This window comes from Erythrolamprus reginae, chromosome Z, assembly GCF_031021105.1.
Source record: "Erythrolamprus reginae isolate rEryReg1 chromosome Z, rEryReg1.hap1, whole genome shotgun sequence".
In the NCBI taxonomy this organism is placed as follows: domain Eukaryota; kingdom Metazoa; phylum Chordata; class Lepidosauria; order Squamata; family Dipsadidae; genus Erythrolamprus; species Erythrolamprus reginae.
The window spans coordinates 149,106,491-149,127,283 of record NC_091963.1 but is presented as its reverse complement, the minus strand read 5'-3'; the positions used below and the strand labels follow the sequence as shown (position 1 = coordinate 149,127,283).

The 20,793-nt window shown below is 43.9% G+C and overlaps 1 protein-coding gene and 1 non-coding gene across 6 annotated transcripts in view; one reads left to right on the top strand and one right to left on the bottom strand.

Moving 5' to 3' along the window:
- Nucleotides 1-20,793, top strand: part of PER1 (period circadian regulator 1) — a 67,674-nt gene that overhangs the window by 6,682 nt on the left and 40,199 nt on the right. The gene's annotated exons all lie outside the window — the stretch shown is intronic.
- Nucleotides 13,274-13,344, bottom strand: TRNAG-GCC (transfer RNA glycine (anticodon GCC)). The gene has a single exon. It is a non-coding gene; the product is annotated as a tRNA-Gly (tRNA).

Here is a 20,793-nt window from a genome sequence, read left to right as displayed (position 1 = left end):
GAGAGAGAGAGACGTTAGGACAGGGGACAAAGGCCCTCTGGTGCACTTATGCACACCCCTTACTGACCTCTCCGGAATCAGGGGAGGTCAACATTGGATAGTTTAAGGTTGAAGTTTTGGGGGTTACTACAGAGTCTGGTAGTGAGTTCCATGCATCAACTACTCGGTTACTAAAGTCATATTTCCTGCAGTTGAGTTTGGAATGGTTTACTTTAAGTTTGTATCTGTTGTGCGCTCGTGTGTTGTGGTTGAAGTTGAAGTAGTCGTTGACAGGAAGGACATTGTAGCAGATGATTTCATGGGCTACGCTTAGGTCGTGTTTAAGGCAACATATTTCTAATTTCAATTCAATATTTCTAAGCTTTCTAAACCTAGGATTGTAAGTCTAGTTGCATCTGGTATCCTGTTGGGAGTGGAGGGCTCTTCTCGTAAAGTATCTCTGGATATGTCTGTGTTTATATCTGAAATGTGGTGTGGGTTCCAGACAGATGAGCTGTATTCAAGGATTGGTCTGGTGAAAGTTTTGTAAGCTTTGGTTAGTAGTGTGAGATTATTGGAGCAGAAGCTACGTCGGATTAGGTTAACAACTCTTGAAGCCTTTTTGCCGATGTTGTTGCAGTGGACTTTGACATTCAGGTCCATATCCTGTGGAACCAACTCCCCCCAGAGATTAGAATTGCCCCCACCCTCCTTGCCTTTCGTAAGCTACTTAAAACCCACGTCTGCCGTCAGGCATGGGGGAATTGAGATCCTCTTTCCCCCTAGGCCTTTACAATTCTATGCATGGTATGTATGTATGTATGTCTGGTTTTTATATTAATGGGTTCTTAATCGTTTTTAGTATTAGATTACTATTGTACACTGTTTTATTGTTGCTGTTAGCCGCTCTGAGTCTCCGGAGAGGGGCGGCATACAAATCCAATCAATCAATCAATCAATCAACAAACAAACAAACAAACAAACAAACATTCTGTATAAATGACCTTTATACACATAAACACATACTCTATGTAAATGCGATCACACTACATTTTTAAAAATTGTTGGTTTCAAATTGTTTTGAACTGTTTTTAGGGAGGTTTAATTTTATGTGTATTTGGTTGTGAGCCACCCAGAGTCCTTGGGGAGTTGGGGAGCATATAAGACGCCGAATAAATAAAATTAAATAAATACATTTATTCAACTCCAAAGATTTATTTATTTTTACCCTTCTCTCCCCTCCTGAATCTGCCCAAGAGCCCTGAAAAATCAGCTTTTTCAACCTTGCCTGCCTGCGGTGATTAAGTAACACCGGGGTGACTTGCCAGCGAGGTGCCGATCTCCGTTTTGTTTTGGGTTTTTTGCAAAATTATGTAATAAATGAAAGACACAACTGTGGCGCGGCGTGTGGGGCATTGTGTTCGCGCCACACAACGCTGCCGCCGGGAGGAAGATGAGTCATGGCGTCATCCAACTCCTGCTTTGGTTTGCCCTGGGGGCCTGGCTTTTGCATTTGCCAAGGATGATGGGTTGGAGGGGAAAAGAGGGAGGGAGGAGAGGGGAAGAGGGTGGTGGAGGAGGAGGAGGAGAGGGGAAGGGAGGAGGGGGCTTGTCACGTGTATGGAAGAAAAGAGCATGCCGGCTTGTCGTCATTTTGAGTTCCTGGGGATTTATTGAACGGATGATGTCAGATCTGTCATTTATCATTTATTTTCACCTACCGGTATTTATCTTCATTTTGATATCTATAACTATCTATCTATCTATCTGTCTGTCTATCTTTGTCTGTCTATCTATCTATTTATCTCTCTATCTCTCTCTCTGTGCAATCACACTTGACCAATAAAGAATTCTTTCTTTTTTTCTTTCTTTCTTTCTTTCTTTCTTTCTTTCTTTCTTTCTTTCTTTCTTTCTATCTTTCTATCTATCTATCTATCTATCTATCTATCTATCTATCTATCTATCTATCTAACTAACTATCTATCTATCTATCTATCTATCTTACTCTCCTTCTCTCTCTCTTTCTATCTATCTATCTATCTATCTTACTCTCTTTCTCTCTCTCTTTCTCTCTATAATTTGACAAATAAGACAAATCCCTTGTGTGTGCAATCACACTTGGCCAATAAATAATTCTATTCTATCTCTATCCATCCATCCATCCATCCATCCATCCATCCATCCATCCATCCATCCATGGTATCTTGAAATGGAATGGAATGAAGGTTCAGGAGGGAAGTGTTTTTAATAGAAAAGTGAACACAAGAACAAGGGGACACAATCTGAATTTATTTGGGGGAAAGATCAAAAGCAACGTGAGAAAATATTATTTCACTGAAAGAGTAGTAGATCCTTGGAACAAACTTCCAGCAGAGGTGGCTGGTAAATCCACAATAACTGAATTTAAACATGCCTGGGATAAACATAGATCCATCCTAAGATAAAATACAGGAAATAGTATAAGGGCAGACTAGGTGGACCATGAGGTCTTTTTCTGCCGTCAGTCTTCTATGTTTCTATGAACAGAACAGTACAGATAGAGTAGTAGAGAATAGAATGTAGAATGGAATAGAGAATAGAATAGAATGGAATAGAATGGAATGAAGAATAGAACAGAGCAGATAGAATAGAATAGAATATAGAATCCATCCCAATACATACATACACCTATCACTTATGTAAATCTATCACCTTATTTATCTCTTTCTCTCATCTAAAAATATCACCTGCTATCTCTTTTTCTCTTCTATCATACAATCCATCCATCCTTCAATCCATCATTAATCCTTCCATCCATCACCTGTCTCGTTATCTCAGTTTCTCTTCCATCATCCATCCCTATCCATCTATCCATTAAAGAGGAGGATGGATGGACATTTATCTGAAATGGTGTAAGGACTCCTGCTTGACCAGTTGACCTAGATGACCTACAAGGTCCCTTTCAACTCTAACAATAAAAATAAATAAAAATCCATCCATCCTTTGTGTAAATCTCATCTCTCTTTCTCTTATCCTTTATCTAAGACTATCACCTGCTATCTCTTTTACCATCCATCCATCCTTTATGTCATTATACCAGCGGTCTTGTTATCTCTCTTCTGTCATCCATCTGTCGCATCCCACCTGTCCATCCCAGGGGTGGGTTCCGGATTGTGTTACTGCCGGTTTGCTAAGGGACACACCACATGCATGCCCAGAATTAAAAACAACAACATGGTGCTGCCTACGGCACCCTCAGAGAACCATCTCAGGGGCGGGACAGGTCTACATCTCTGCTGGTTCCAGTGACCCAGGCCGCCAAGTCACTACCTATTCTATGGAACTGGTCCGAACCGGTGGGAACCCCCTGTGTTCCATCCCATGACAAATATTGTTCCCCAATAGTAAAGCCTATGGCCCAGAGGTATCTAGAGGGCAACTGAATCTTGCGTAGATCATCCAGAGGGAGGGGGGCATCATAGACCCCGTTGCTGCGTAACCTCAACCCTACCAACAAAATAAGAGCCATAGATTAAGCCCTTTAAAACCTACTCAAGCTAATCACGTCGGCATTTAGCAAAAGCTGTTTGCTAACTTCCACCAGCCTGCGTTTGAAGCTGTGTTCCGTTTGCCCGTTCGCTACGTGCCGATAGCAAAGTTATTTTTTAGCTGGGGGTTGGATTTGGGGGAGTCCTTGGTCTCTGAGCTTAAGAACATAAGAACATAAGAAGAGCCATGATGAATCAGGCCAAAGCCCATCAAGTCCAGCATTCTGTGTCACACACAGTGGCCCACCAATTGTCCTTGGGGATCTTGAGCAGAAAGAGAAGGCAAGACCCTCCCTTTCCCTTGGCCCCCAACAAATGGTACTCAAGGGACTCCCGCCTGCCTCAACCAACATAGAGGCAGCACTTGGACATCCTTTTCAATAACCACCGATACACTTGGCATCCATGAATCTGTCTAATCCTGCCTTGAAGCTCTCCAGGCTGACAGCTGTCACAACCTCTTCTGGAAGGGAATTCCATAAACTAACGACCCTCTGGGTGAAGAAATATTTCCCTTGATTTGTCTTCACTTTCTTACCTATGAGTTTTAGGGAGTTCCCCCCCTAGTATTGTGTGATAGAGAAAATAAATTTTCTCCATCCACCTTTTCTATCCCATGCATGATTTTATACCCTTCGATCAAGTCACCCCTTAAACGCCGCCTTTCAAGGCTGAAGAGACCAAGGCGTTGCAACCTGGTTTCCTAAAGGAGGGGCTCCATTTCCTTGATCATACTTGTTGCCCTTTTTTGCACCTTTTCCAGTTCCATTCTATCCTTCTTGAGATGACGTGACCAGAACTGTACATAGGACTCCAAGTGTGGTCTCACCATCGATTTGTACAGAGGCGATACAACACTTACCGACTTATTTTCGATTCCCTTCCTAATCAGGCCAAGCATGGAATTTGCTTTTCTTTTTTACTGCTGCTAAGCTTGGTTTTCTAGTAGACATTTCATGACCCAACTAGGGAACATTATCAAGGGTTGGAAGAAATGGAATTTGCGGGTATGAGAAGGAAGAGGAATGGGGAGGAGGAAGAGGAAGACTATGGGGTCCTTGGTGGTCTCTGAACTTAGTGGTTTTTTTGCAGATGTTTCGTGACCCAACTAGGGAACAACACCAGTGCTAGAAGGGAATGGGGTTTGCAGAGAGGAGGAGGAAGACTGTGGGATTCTTGTGGTCTTTAAACTTGGTGGTTTTCTTGCAGACGTTTCGTGACCCAGCTAGGGAACGTCATCAATTCAATTCAATTCATTAGATTTGTATGCCGCCCCTCTCCGAAGACTCAGTTTTAGCATCCAGGGAAGTCCTGCGTAATTCGACATAACCGCAGAGAAGTTTCTTTGCGAGACCCCTCTACCCATATTCAAGGGTGAAAAAGCTCGAAGCTTCTAACGCACTATGCCGAATTTCATGGGGTGTCTGTTTTTGCACTTATAAAGATAATTCTTGACTCACAGCAGGCCCATTTAGTGGCCGTTTGAAGTTACAACGGGGCTGGAAGACAACAAAAAAGGGAACCTGGGCCGTTTTTTCACACTTGCGACCTTCCCACTTATATTTATGATGGTCACAGTCTCCCTGCGGAGTTGGTGGGTCACGCAATGCTCCTTTGGCGACCCTTCTGAAAAGCCAAGTCAAACAGGGAAACCAGATTGAGTCTTCACATCTTAAAAAGTTGCTGGTGGCTAGGGAATTCTGGGAGTTCAAGTCGGTCCATCTCAAAGCTAGGGATTTGGGGAGATGAGGTCCACCATATCTTATAGCATGCTAGCTGGGGATTCTGGGAGTTGAAGTCCAGCTATCTTAAAACATGCTGGCTGAGGAATTCTGGGAGTGGAAGTCCACCAGTCTTAAGGCAGGCCTGCTGAGGAATTCTGGGAGTTGAAGTCCAGCTATCTTAAAACATGCTGGCTGAGGAATTCTGGGAGTGGAAGTCCACCCGTCTTAAGGCAGGCCTGCTGAGGAATTCTGGGAGTTGAAGTCCATCCATCTCAAAGCTAGGAATTTTGGGAGTTGAGGTCCACATATCTCATAGCATGAAATCCAGCCATCTTCAGGCAGGCCTGCTGAGGAATTCTGGGAGTTGAAGTCCAGCGATCTCAAAATATGGTGGCTGGCGAATTCTGGGAGTTGAATTCCTCAAATCTTAAATCACGCTGGCTGGGGGATTACAGAAGCTGAACAACCGTGTTAGCTAACAACCGCAGCGATTCGCGTAACAAGCGGTCACAAAGAAGACCATGAAAGGAGGCGAAACCCAATGATGTCTCGCTGAGCCGCCGAAATATCAGGCACCGTTATTGTGTGGTTGTAAATCAAGGACGATCGGTAGATCTCCAAATGCACCAGAAAGGTCCTTTCAGTCAATGGTTCTTGTGTGTCTTAAGTGCGTCATTGTGAAACTGCTCTTTTTCCCGACTCTGTTGTTTCCTGGTGTGCTTTTTGCATGTGTGTGTGTGTGTGTTTGTGTTTCTTTTTCTTTTTTCTGTTTTGGCTAGCTGTGGACTCACATGCCAGTGTGCATGTCTTGGGTTTGGGGTTGTGGTGGGTTTTTTTGTGTGATCTAAGCAAGAATGAAAATCCGTCTCGGAACGTTTCTTTTCGGGAAAAAAAAGAAGGATTTACAGGCAGTCGGAATGCAGAATAACAGAGTTGGAAAAGGGGACCTTGGGGGGTCATCTAGTCCACCCCAACCCCTGCCCAAGTAGGAGACTTTATTGTCTATTCCATTCCAGGCAAATGATTGTTCAATTGGATCTAAAACTGTTCATGGTCCTCCACTTGGTTGCGCCTGTTTGGTCCCCAAGCTTCTGCCCCACAACCATTCGGAGCCTCGGACAGAGGCCTGTCACTCTCAACCAAACCCACCTTGCAGGGTGGTTGTTGCGAGGAAATGTTGCATATTTATTTATTTATTGCATTTATATGCCGCTCATTCCAAAATGGACTCAGAGGGCTAATAGCAGTCATAAATACAATAGTAATAAAAAGGCGATAGAATATAACAATAAAATCTACAGTGCGATAAAACTATAATTTTTTAAAAAACCATGCATATTTGCAGTCAAACCTAATTCCAGGCCTGCCAGAACAACCAGGCCTTAACAGCTTTCTGGAAGACCGGTAGGGAGGAGATCTCTGGAGGCAGTTGGTTCCATAGGGTTGGAGCCACCACAGAAAAGGCTCTTCCCCAAGGTCCCGCCAACCGACATTATTTGGTGGAAAAGACCTGGAGAAGGCCGACTCTGTGGGCCCTTACTGTGGGCCCACGAGGTATATATTCACTGCCTGTTGAGTTACTTGTATAAACAACATAAGCGGGACATAAATACACACATTAAACAAATTTCACCACTGTTGGGTGCCTGCGGAGAGCAAGCTGGACGCAGTGGAGAGAGTAACAACTGGTTAATTTTGGGGAAAATTGAAACATGAGAATTTGATTTAAATTTTGGAAGCCAGATGGCGAAGATGAGAAATGGTGGTAGCACTATTTAATGATATAACACTAAATTTACTTATTGTTTAGACTTTAAACATATAGAGCTTTATTTTATGAAGTAGATGATATATTATGAATAGTTTCTTTTACTAAAGATCTATCTATATCTATCTATCTATCTATATTTGTTTTCATAGATTTTCACGGGTATATGTATGTAGATTGTTCTGAGTTCAGGTTTTGCCCCGTGTAATATTTTGAATGTCTATGCGACGTTTCGGTGAAATCACATTCACCATCATCAGGCTGATATATATAATTTTTATTAGCTATGTTAATATTAAAATTTATAAATATTAAAATTTAGATAAAAGAGATTTTATTCTTTGCATTGATGCAATCTAACATCAGGTGGAGAGGAAGGATTTTTATTTAGATCTTTAAGAATATTGTATAACATTAATATAAATTTTTAGATGAGGAGAGATAAGAGCCTCCGTTGAGTGAGTAATAAGGAAAGGAAAGTTTATACATGATTGATTTTAAGCACTGTTGTTGCGTTTACAACTATAGTATATTGTTTTGTTTTATGGTGGAGAAAATAAAATTTTTATACCTGAGAGAGGAACAAATTGTGAATGAATGGGCGGCATGAAAAATGCTCCCCCCAGAAACCCCCAACGGACAAATAAAACAACAAAGGGGGGGGGGAATTCCCCCCCCCTCAAAATCACCCCAAAGAAGCTTAAATTCTTGACGACCGAGATCAGCAGTTTGCATAGAGCCACGCGGCAGCTGGATTACAGCCCAGGAGGCTGCCGTGTCCCATCAACCAAGGTGTCTTCTGTGGGAACATTTATAATTAGCCGTGTTAGCGGGGCCGGGATTAAGTCTCCTCGGCCTCCATTTCAGAAGGTGGCGTGGCTAAACATGCCGGCCTGGGAGATTTGCATTAGATATCCTACGCAAAATTCCTAAGAGTCTTTTTAGCCATTGATGACACGACTCAGCCCTAAAGTAGGCCGCCTGCTTTTATTTTTACACGATTTTTTTATTTACTTTATTTTGACATCGGGGAGGACTGGAGTTGAGGAAATAATGAAGGATGGAGAGGAAGTGAAATTCTTCTCCATGAATCATTTTCAGGTTCGTGTTTTCTCCTCAGCGGTGAAGTTAAGATGGCCGACGAGAGAATTCTGGGACTTGAAGTCCTCACGTCCTCGCATCTTAAAAGCTAGGGAATTATGGAAGGGGGAGTCCGCCCATCTCAAAGCTGGGGATTTTGGGGAGTTGAGGACCACATATATTATGGCATGCTAGCTGGGGATTCTGGGAGTTAAAGTTCACTCAACCTAAAGCATGCTGAGTGAGGAATTCTGGGAGTTGAAGTCCAAATTATTGCTGGATAATTTGTTGAATTCCTCCGACCTTAAAGCACACTAGCTGGGGAATTATGGGAGCTGAAGTTCACCCAACTCAAAGCGTATTAACTGGGGATTCCTTCCAGACAGATTAAAGCAGGGGTAGGCAAAGTTGGCTCTTCTATGACAAATGGACTTCAACTCCTCATCACCTCGAGGCTCGACTACTGTAACGCTCTCTACATGGGGCGACCTTTGAAAAGTGTTCGGAAACTTCAGATCGTGCAGAATGCAGCTGCGAGAGCAATCATGGGCTTTCCCAAATATGCCCATGTCACACCAACACTCCGCAGTCTGCATTGGTTGCCGATCAGTTTCCGGTCACAATTCAAAGTGTTGGTCATGACCTATAAAGCCCTTCATGGCACCAGACCAGAATATCTCAGGGACTGCCTTCTGCCGCACGAATCCCAGCGGCCAGTTAGGTCCCACAGAGTGGGTCTTCCCGGGGTCCCGTCAACTAAACAATGCCACTTGGCGGGACCCAGGAGAAGAGCCTTCTCTGTGGCGGCCCCGGCCCTATGGAACCAACTCCCCCCAGAGATTAGAATTGCTCCCACCCTCCTTACCTTTCGTAAGCTGCTTAAAACCCACCTCTTCCGCCAGGCATGGGGGAATTAAGACTTCTTCCCCCCCTAGGCCGTTACAATTGTATGCATGGTATGTTTGGTTTTATATATTAAGGGGTTTTAATTTGCTTTTAGTATTGGATTATTATTGAATATTGTTCATGATTGTTGTTAGCCGCCCTGAGTTTTCGGAGATGGGCGGCATATAAATCCAATAAAACTTGAAACTTGAAACTTGAAACATGTGCGATTCTTGGGGCAGCCTGGTATTTCCAGCAGGGGGCAGCACCTTCACAACCCCTAAACAACAAAACCCAACCCAACAATCTCAAACCATAATTTGCTGGTACAGGCGGTTGAGGATGCCTGGGGAGGTGAAAGTTATGTATTTCCAAGGTGCATCTGGTCGGCACGCCTTAAACGGCTCTAAATACCAAAATGAGGGTGTCAGAAGTGAGGTGGAGGAAGAGGCGGCTGGTTGTCTCCTGTTCCTTGGACTACGGCTCCCATCATCCACAGGGAGCATGGCGAAAGTCTGCTTAAGGATGATGGGAGCCCGAGCTGAAGGTTTCCTACTTCAGAAATGAGTGCAGGGTTTCTTAACCTGCTGGGTTGGGTCCCTTTAAGAGACGTGGACTTCAACTCCCAAAATTCCTCATCTGGAGTTGAAGGCCACCCGCCTTCAAATTGCTGAGGTTGCGGCCCTCCATATTGGCTGAGGGATTCTGGGATTTGAAGTCCGTCTATCTTAAAGCAATGCTGGCTGGGGAATTATGGGGTTTTTTTTTCCACATCACCACATCACGCGATCAAAATTCAACTGCATTTCTCTTTGTGACAGTTGCGACATCCCTGGAATTGCTGGAGTCCTGCTTTGCAACCTTTTGATAACTGGGGAGCCGGCTTCACTTAACAACCGTGTTAACTTAGCAGCAGCAATAATTAACTGTGACGAGGAACGTCGTAAAATGGGGCGAAACAGGCTTAAAAGCCGTCTCACTTAGCAACAGAAATTTTGGGTGGCATTATGGTCATAAGTCAGGGACTATCTATACTTTTTCATTCTGCATTTTATTAAATTTCATTATTTTTTATTTTATTTTATTTTATATATTATATTATATGTATATTATATTTAATATTATATTATATTATTATATTATAACATTGGGAGGGAAGTGTTTTTAATAGGAAAGTGAACACAAGAACAAGGGGACGCAATCTGAAGTTAGTTGGGGGAAAGATCAAAAGCAACATGAGAAAATATTATTTTACTGAAAGAGTAGTAGATCCTTGGAACAAACTTCCAGCAGACGTGGTTGGTAAATCCACAGTAACTGAATTTAAACATGCCTGGGATAAACATAGATCCATTGTAAGATAAAATACAGGAAATAGTATAAGGGCAGACTAGATGGACCATGAGGTCTTTTTCTGCTGTCAGTCTTCTATGTTTCTATGTTTCTATTACATTAGATTACATTATATTAATTCTATTTTTATTTTATTTTATTATATTATATATTTTATTACTTTATTATTTTGTTATATTTATTATATTTTTATTTTATTGTTTATTTTGCATTGTTTTTTATTTATTATACTTTACTTTGTTTTTTTACTTTACTATTTTGAAGGGTCCTCTCTGACCTTGGTTGTTTTGTATCTATTTTATTTTATTTGTACTTATTTATTTATTTGTATGAAGCGTATCAAAACTTTTTAACTGCCCCACCTCTCTCGCCGAGGGGCTCTGGGACAGTGGGCAAATTTAATCTGCACCATAAAATATGAAAGAATGGAATAAGAAGAAGCTTCAAATTAAAACATGCAAAGCAGCATTGAACACTGCAAATTTTATTTGGTATTTTTTTCCTTTTTTTAAAAAAACAAACTTTCCCTTTCATTTTTATAAATTCCATTTCTTTTCTGTCAAATTTTAATTTAAAAGAAAATAATTTTAAACACTTCAATTTTATTATTTTAAGTTTAATGTATTTTTTCAAAAAAACAAAAACAGCCAGGAATACCAACTCTCCTTTCTTTCCAACCAAAGAAGCCTCCTTTGCTCTGACTCAGCTCTCTTGTCCTCTGGGCCTGGCCCTGGAGGGATGCCGGGCGTGAGGCAGGCAGACAAACTGGCAGAAGGAGCCCGAAAAGGACGAAATGTTCTCGCAAAAATGACTGTGTCTTTGGCCGTCCTGTTTCTCTGGTTTGGAGGCTTGGCAGGCAGGCGAGGGTGGGCGGAGCTTCTGCCCCTGGCCCCGCCCCTCCCAGCTGTTGACAGCTCGGAAGTCTTCTATTACGGGTGCCCGGTGACCTGGTTACGGCAGGAATTTGGCAATGTCAGATTGCTGCGTTTTACAGTTGGGGCTTGGTGCCAGGAGGACCTGGTGGCAAAAGGGATGTGAGCGAACTTGGGGGGTGGGGTGGGGTGGAGGGGAAATACCGCAGCATCTTGCTCTTGGATATGGGGATCGAAGGGGAGGGGGTGTAACAGTAACAGAGCTGGAAGGGGCCTTAGAGGTCATCTAGTCCAAATCCCCTTTCTCATGCAGGAGACCTGCACGGGGGATTTGAACCGCCGAACTGCCAACCTTTCTTAGTCACTGAGTCACTGAGCCAGCTAATTGGGTCAAAAATGAAAGCAAGAAGCATGGAAACCGGCTGGGTGATTTGGGGGGCAATCAACAGGTGGTTGTGAGTTCTAGTCCTACCTTAGACATGAAAGCGGGCTTGGTAATTTTGGGCCAATCATCAGGAGGCTGGGAGTTCTAGTTCCATTTTATGAATGAGAGCTGGCTGAGTGACTTTGGGCCAATCACCAGGAGGCTGGGAATTCTAGTTCTGTTTTAGTAAAGGAAGCCAATTGGGTGACTTTCGGCCAATCATCAGGAGGCTGGGAGTTCTAGTTCCATTTTAGGAATGAGAGCTGGCTGGGTGACTTTGGGCCAATCACCAGGAGGCTGGGAATTCTAGTTCTGTTTTAGTAAAGGAAGCCAATTGGGTGACTTTCGGCCAATCATCAGGAGGCTGGGAGTTCTAGTTCCATTTTAGGAATGAGAGCTGGCTGGGTGACTTTGGGCCAATCACCAGGAGGCTGGGAATTCTAGTTCTGTTTTAGTAAAGGAAGCCAATTGGGTGGCTTTCGACAGGAGGCTGGGAGTTCTAGTTCCATTTTAGGAATGAGAGCTGGCTGGGTGACTTTCGGCCAATCAGCAGGAGACGAGGAATTCTAGTCCCGCCTTAGACATGTTTATCTCTGGATGCCTGGAAAACTCTGCGCTATACAGTACATCCTACTTCATGTAGAGATCATTGTGCTGCAGTAGGAGGTGGTTTTTAGAAATATTTGGGGATAGAAAAATCCCCCCCCCCCCAAATGTGTGTGTTCTGGCTATGTTGTCAAGGCATGAAAGCTCTCGTTGATGTTGCAAAAGAGCGTCTGTGTGAATCCAGGTGTTGTGTGTTTGGAAATCAATGTATAAATCTCTCTTTATAAACTCTTCCAGTACTGATGGCATTTCCTAGTTGGGTCAGGAAACATCTACAAGGAAATAGCCGAGCTCAGACAGCCCCGAGGACTCCACACACCTCCTTCTCCTCTTTGCAAATCTAACTCCCTTGTAGCATGGATGGTGTTGCCTATTTGGGTTATGAGATGTCTACAAGGAAAGCAAGAGAGCTCAGAAATCACCAAAGACCTCACAGTTCCCTTCGTCTTTCTCCCACTCCTGCTTTTGCTCCATTCTGCAGCCCCACTCTTTCTTTCTTTCTTTCTTTCTTTCTTTCTTTCTTTCTTTCTTTCTTTCTTTCTCTCTCTCTCTCTTTCTTTCTCTCTCTCTCTTTCTTCCTTTCTCTCTCTCTCTTTCTTTCTCTTTCTTTCTTCCTTTCTCTCTTTCTTTCTCTCTCTCTCTTTCTTCCTTCCTTTCTCTCTCTCTCTCTCTCTCTTTTTCTTCCTTTCTTTCTCTCTTTCTTCCTTTCTCTCTCTCTCTTTCTTTCTTTCTCTTTCTTTCTTCCTTTCTCTCTCTCTTTCTTTCTCTCTCTCTCTTTCTTTCTTCCTTTCTCTCTCTCTCTCTCTTTTTCTTCCTTTCTTTCTCTCTCTCTTTCTTTCTCTCTCTCTCTCTCTCTTTGTTTCTTTCTTTCTTTCCCCCATGCAATGCACTCTTGAGAAAACTCCTTGGGGGGAGGGAGGGGCTCTTAAGAAATGGGGAGGGGGAGGGAGAAAAGCCAACAGGTGCCTCCATTGCAGCAAATTAAAACAATCCTTGCAACAAGGAGACAGGTCGCAACATATAGAAAAAAAAGAAAAGGGAAAAAAAGAATGTGTTGCATTGGCCGGGAATCGAACCCGGGCCTCCCGCGTGGCAGGCGAGAATTCTACCACTGAACCACCAATGCTCTGGAAAACAGCTGGATTTTCCTCCTCAAATCCTGTGCAGTTGTAACACTAGGGCTGGCTCTGCTGTTGTGCTACAAATTCACCAACAAACCCTTCCTTCCTTCTTTCCTCCCTCCCTCCCTTCCCCCCTCCCTTCCCTTCTCTTTCCTTTCCTTTCCATTCCTTTTTTCCTTTCTCTCTTTTCTTCTTCCTCTTATTTCTTTCCTTTCCATTCTTTCTTACCTTTCCTCCTCTTCCTTCCACCATCCATCTATCTTTTCTGTTTCTCTCCTCCCTTCCTCTCTTCAAGTTCCTTCCTTCCTTCCTTCCTTCCTTCCTTCCTTTCTTTCCCTCCTTTCTTCCTCTCCTGTCTCTCTTTTTTCTTTCATTCTTTCCTTCAACTCCTCCACCTCCCTTTTTCCTTTTCTTCCATTCTGTAACACATCACCTCTTCTTCCTTCTCCTTCTTTCTCTTCCCTCCTTCTCATCCTTCCGTCCTTCCTTTCTTCCTTCCCTCCTTCCTTCTCTCTTCCCTTCTTCCTTCTCCTCCTCCTTTCCTTCTACTCTGAAACCCCTCACACCCTACCAGGACTGACAGTGTTGTTAGTCTGTCATTAATGTACATGTTGTTTGCTTTTTAAAAATATGATAGGGTTTTATATGCTTTTTAATATTAGATTTGTTTTTGCTGGAATATTGTTTTTATTATTGTTTATTCTATTTATTTATTTATTTATTTGTTTATTTATTTATTTAATTTATTGGATTTGTATGCCGCCCCTCTTCGGAGAGGGGCGGCATACAAATCTAATCAATTGAATTGAATTGAATTGAATTAAAACGTCTGCAAGCAATGCGCCTTGCCCCGGAGACTACCCAGAGTCTCAAAATATGCTCGTTGGCCCCTGCGACAATTAGAGGAACGGATTCAGGAGAATACCTTGATTTATGTTTCGACAGCATCCAACCTTTGATTTGAGAAGGAAAACACACCAAGGAAGCCGATTTCGGCCATGACGAACTGAGAAACTCTTGTGGCTGTGAACCCCCCACCCCTCTGCACATATAGAAAAGGTGAAAAGGGACCCTAGTGTGGGAAAACAGATCAAAATTCCCCCCCCCCAAAAAAAAATCTCAATAACGTGTAATTACACATAAGGAGCCCAACCCTTTGTGCATTACTTGCTTTTTTCTTTTAAAAAAATGCACAGTATATATTCTGAGTCAGAATATATACTTGAAGTTTTTAACACACATCCATCGTCATGCTATATTTGGGGAGTGGTGCGGTAGTTTTGACCTAGTTTTGAGACCTACTTTCGGGATTCCCGTTAGAACTTGTAGGTTTCCTGGTGGTTTACTTTTTCTGGCTTCACCCAGTCCTGTTTTTCAAAAAAAATCAACAACAAAGCAAAAAGAAAAGAAACCCAGTTTTTAATAAATGATACAGGAAAGGAATAGAAGAATAAAAAAACAAGAACCCCTTGTGATCCCCTTATATAGAGCGCTGGTGAGACCCCATTTGGAATAATACTGTGTTCAGTTCTGGAGACCTCACCTACAAAAAGATATTGACAAAATTGAATGGGTCCAAAGACGGGCTACAAGAATGGTGGAAGGTCTTAAGCATAAAACATATCAGGAAAGACTTAATGAACTCAATCTGTATAGTCTGGAGGACAGAAGGAAAAGGGGGGACACGATTGAAACATTTAAATGTGTTAAAGGGTTAAATAAGGTCCAGAAGAGAAGTGTTTTTAATAGGAAAGTGAACACAAGAACAAGGGAGCACAATCTGAGGTGAGTTGGGGGAAAGATCAGAAGCAACATGATAAAATATTATTTCACTAAAAGAGTAGTAGATGCTTGGAACAAATTTCCAGCAGACGTGGTTGATAAATCCACAGTCACTGAATTTAAACATGCCTGGGATAAACATAGATCCATCCTAAGATAAAATACAGGAAATAGTATAAGGGCAGAGTAGATGGACCAGGAGGTCTTTTCCTGCCGTCAGTCTTCTAGGTTTCTGTGAATGAGGAAGGAAGGAAGGAAGGAAAGAAAGAAAGAAAGAGAAAGAAAGAAAGAAAGAAAGAAGGAAGCAAGAGAAGGAGGAAGAATCCACAGGAACTGAATATAAACATGCCTGGGATAAACATAGATCCATCCTAAGATAAAATACAGGAAATAGTATAAGGGCAGACTAGATGGACCATGAGGTCTTTTTCTGCCATCAATCTTCTATGTTTCTATCTTTCTAAGAACACAATAGAGTAAGAATAAGTTTAGCACAATGTTGGAAACAAGGAGGTGCACCAATCGGAAATTTAATAATTAAAAAGATTAAGGAATGCGCAGAATTCAATAAATGACACTAGAACTGAAAGAAAAGGAAGATTCGGAATACTACGAAACCCAGAATTTACGATGGGCTTGAAAAGAGGAAATAAGATAAATATGTTAATGATTAATTTTGTGTTAATATAGGATATTAACATTATGGCAAAAAATAGGCATCTATATGTCTTGTTACATTATGCTATATAACCAGGGGTGGGCAGCAGGCAGGATGGGGTGGAATGTAGTTCCACCGGCGGAAATGAAGCTGTGTGCCCAGCTCCAGCTGACTATCCCCATCCTCTTCCTCCTCCTTGGAAAGCGGCAGGGAGACCGGCACCGGCAGGAGTTGCAGGGGGGCCATTTCCTCCCCCCTCTTTTCTCAAGAGCTGATAGGCAGGGGGCAACCCAGGAAGGAGAGCACGGGAAACGTGAGTCTGCAGAGAGGGGCGGCATACAAATCTAATAAATTATTATTATTAAATTGCCATTCCAGAGAGCGACACTGGTGAGATTGTAAGTCGAGGACTTAACTGTTCACTTGAACGATGATGATCGTTCAAGCCACTCCCACCTGATCACATGGCCGGCAAGCCACACCCACAAAATAAATCACGCCCACAGCGGCAGTAAAAGATTTGGCTGCCCATTACTGCATATAACGTTTATCCTGCACATGTTTAAATTCAGTCCCTCTGGATTTATCTACCACGTCTGCTGGAAGTTTGTTCCAAGGATCTACTACTCTTTCAGTGAAATAATATTTTCTCACGTTGCTTTTGATCTTTCCCCCAACTAACCTCAGATTGTGCTCCCTTGTTCTTGTGTTCACTTTCCTATTAAAAACACTTCCCTCCTGGACCTTATTTAACCCTTTCACGTATTTAAATGTTTCGATCATGTCCCCTCCTTTTCCTTCTGTCCTCCAGATTAATAATCCAATAAAATGAAATTCTAATGAATTAAAAATAAATAAGCCGTTGGCTGGCCGTCTTTGGCGAGAATAAGGCTCACAGCTTGTGGGGAAAAAAATACTTAGGCTCAATATTTTCTATTTTGCAGTTTTGCCGGTTTATTTATTTCATTTAAATTCCTTTACTGGCATTGCATGCTGGTCGCATTTTTGAACACGAGGCGGTTAACTGAGCAGTTGATTCCATCTGGCGGTGAGATGCACTAATTAATGGCGATGCTCAATTTTCTCTCTTTGGCGAGGGTAGTTTTCCTCTGAAATACGAGGAGCGCCTGTTGGCCTTCTCTCTCATAATTCGATTCAGTCGCAGGTATAGAGTTGGAAGGGACCTTGTAGGTCATCTAGTCTAGTGTTTTTCAACCAGTGTGCCGCGAGACATGGTCAGGTGTGCCACGAAGCTCAGCTTCCGAGACCAGAAGCTGAGCTTTATTCTTTGCGCCCAGCTGGAGCTTCCCTGGCGGAGGCGGCAACAAATGTCCTTTGGGGCCCGGCAGGAGGGCACTGGCAGTGGGAACGGGAGGCTGCCGGCTGCAGCGGCCCGGGGCAGTCGCCGGAGGATGGCGGCGGCAAGCAAAAGCCCCAGGGCGGAAGCACCGGCAGCGCCCTGCCCAGCTGGAGCTTCCTAGCGGAAGCGGCAACAAGTGTCCTTTCGTGCCGGGCGGGAGGACAATGGCAGCGGGAACAGGAGGCTGCCGGATGCAGCGGCCCCGGGCAGTCGCCAGGGGATGGCGGCAGCGAGAGGGAGCTCCAAGGTTGAGGCACCGACAGTGGTGGACGTGCTGCTGGACACCGTACATGCTGGCGCTGCGGGGCTGGCACTGGCTCGCTGGCTGGGCCGCAGGTGCCAGCCCCACAGCACCAGCATGTACGGCGTCCAGCAGCACGTCCAACCGCCACCGTCGGTGTCTCCACCTTGGAGCTCCCTCTCGCCGCTGCCATCCCCCGGCCACTGCCCGGGGCCACTGCAGCCAGCAGCCTCCCCTTCCCGCTGCCATTGCCCTCCCACCGGGCCCCAAAGGACAAGCAGCACGTCCAGCAGCACGTCCAGCTGCCGCCGTCAGGGCTCCCGCTCGCAGTCAACCGCTCTGCCGCCACCCCTGGCTACTGCCTGATGCCGGTGTTGCCTTCGCGGTGTAACGAGAGAGAAAGAGAGAGAGAGAGAAAGAAAGAAAGAGAGAGATAGTAAGAGAGACACAGAGAGAGAGAGAGAGAGAGAGATAGCAAGAGAGACAGAGAGAGAGAGAGAAAGAAAGAGAGAGATAGTAAGAGAGACACAGAGAAAGAGAGAGAGAGAGAGATAGCAAGAGAGACACAGACAGAGAGAGAAAGAGAGAGAGATAGCAAGAGAGACAGAGAGCAAGAGAGAGAGAGCAAGAGAGGGGGGAAGGAGGGAGAGAGAAAGACATAGAGGGAGGGAAGGAGGGAGATTCACATGCACAGAAGCAACCCCCCCCCCTCCCCAAGATGCAAGTTCCTATGGAGCCGCTGCAAGAATCAGTTTGGAGGCATGGCAGGCCGCCAAGTTGCTACTGATTCTATAGAACCGGTCCGAATTGTTAGGAACCCACCTCTGGTTGCAATAATATTTCCGTCCATGTGCTTGGGAGGCTAATCTGTCTTCTCTTTTTATCGGGTGTGGTGATTCTGCCTGAACCGGAAGCGCTGAATTTTGTGCAACCGACAGACAATAAAACAAGGCCGTTAGCCCTTTGCCACCCGCCCTGCGGAATTGTGATTTTTTTGGGGGGGGGGGGAGGGATGGACGGCAACGTGAAACGGACGGGCCCGTAACCCCTCTTGTGTGGTTTTCGCGCTAATTATTGCTTCCATATTTTTTTTTTTATACTCTCCCCATCGATCAACGCCGTTGGCCTCTAAACGGATGAATGGACGGACGGATGAATGAATGGGCAGGAAGTTCTCCATTGTGTGGATGAGAAAGATCCACCGATGTTCAGGTCTGCGAGTGTGTGTGTCTGTGTGTGATTGTGTGTGCATGATGCAAAGACTGCGATTGTCGGTGCCTTCAAACGACAGGAAAGAAAGAAAGGAAAAAAATGATTAGGATTTTCTCCCCCGCTGTTCGAGCTGACAAAAGAGGTTTCAATAAATAAAAGGAAGAAGATAAAATAAAGTTAAAAAAGGGGCTTTTGTGAAAAATCTCTTTCTCTGCCCTGTCTTTGTATCGAGAGGCAAACGGGTTATGGGCATGTGTGCATCTACGCAACGCAATCGGGGTGGACAAAGGACGGCGAGAAAAAAAAAATATGGCATTTTTATGTCCAGTGTTGCAGCTGGAGACCTGGCCTGGGTTGTCTTTCCATGCTCACCGGCAAGACCTTTTGGATTGAAATGTCAGATCTTATTTCAGGGGCTTTTAATTCGGAGGTGCAGGAGGACCGAGTGGACGAGACGCGTCCAGGGGCGCTGACGGCATGCCTGCCAGATACGCTGTAGCAGAGCTGGGAGGGACATCGGAGGTCTTCTAGTCTAACCCCAAGCAGGAGAGAGAGAGAGAGACCCTGCAGAGGTACTGCTCGACTTATCGACCCCAACTGCGGCCAGGGTTTATGTCGCTTAAGTGACGGCCTCTCTTGCCACAGGTGTTCGGTTAGTAACAGGTATATATATATCTTATACGCTGCGATGGGCTACCAAAATTTTTACTACCACACTGTGGGCAGTGCACGGCTTATGCATTTTGTTTCAACATCTTTCAGTGCAAATTGGGTGCTCAAATTTTGCTACTGAGCATTCCCGTAGGAGCCCATCACTGCTTATAAGGTGTAATTATTATATTACGGAGAGAATCGTTTTATTTTGAAAGGGTCTTGGCTTTCTGGCCAAAGGGGTGTAAGAACTGAGCCACGCCAGAGGGTCCTTACAAACAAACAACCAAATTAAATCAGGTTTTTTTTTGGGGGGGGGGGGCTGCATCACTCCTTCCTTGCAAAATGAATTCTGTCTTTGGATTATATCTATGTCATCTATCCGTCCGTCCATCTATCCATCTATCAGTACTCCTTTGCCATTTCCACATATATTTCTCTTCTGTCTTTGGTTTATTATTATTATTATTATTATTATTATTATTATTATTATTATTATTATTTAGATTTGTATGCCGCCCCTTTCCATAGACTCGGGGTGGCTCACAAACAATAACAAAGACAATGTAAGAACAAATCTAATAATTTAAAAAGCACTAAAACCCCCATTATTAAAAGCAAACACACACACAAACATACCATGTGTAAACTGTATAGGCCCTACATCTCTCTCTCTCTCCCCCCCCCTCTCTATCCCCCCCTCTCTCCTCCTTTGCCATTTCCACAGATATTTCTCATCTTGTTTATATCTCTATATCTATATTTACATCTCTATCCATCTACCTACCTACCTGCCTACCTACCTACCTATCAGTACTCCTTTGCCATTTCAATAGATATTTCTCTTCTGTCTTTGGTTGATATCTATCTCTATATCTACATATATATATCTCTCTCCTCCTTTGCCATTTCCACATATATTTCTTCTCTGTGTATGGAATATATATTTGTGTTTGTGTGTGTGTGTGTGTTGCGTTTTGGTAAATTTTCACAGGTACAGGTATGTAGGTCTTGGCATATTTGGGTTTCTTTCTGTGTATGTTTCAGGAATTCCTGGAGACATTTTGACGGGGTCCCACTCGTCATCTTCAGGCTGGTGTTTTTGGCTTTGTGCTTGGGCGAAAGCACCAGTTCGCCCGAGCACAGAGCCGAAAAAACCAGCCTGAAGATGACGAGTGGTACCCCGTCAAAATGTCACCAGGAATCCCTGAAACCTACATGGGAATATATATGTATGTACAGTGATACCTCTGCTTAAGAACTTTTCTAGATAAGAACTCGGTGTTCAAGATTAAGAACAATTTTCTACTTACGAACTTGAGTCTGGAAAAATTTCCCAGGAAATTTGAGAGCAGCACGAAGGCCTGGCCAGTTTCCTGCAATTCTCCCTTTAATCCCGGCCACCTCGGGCTTTTCTGGGCTGCCAGAGGAGCCTTTCGGAGGCGCTTAAGGAGGCTTTGGCAGCCCAGAGCAAACAGAGCGTTTTCCTTTCTCTGGGCGCCGCCTCAGAGTCCCTCTTTTTTTTTTAAGAATTAAATTTTTAGATTTTT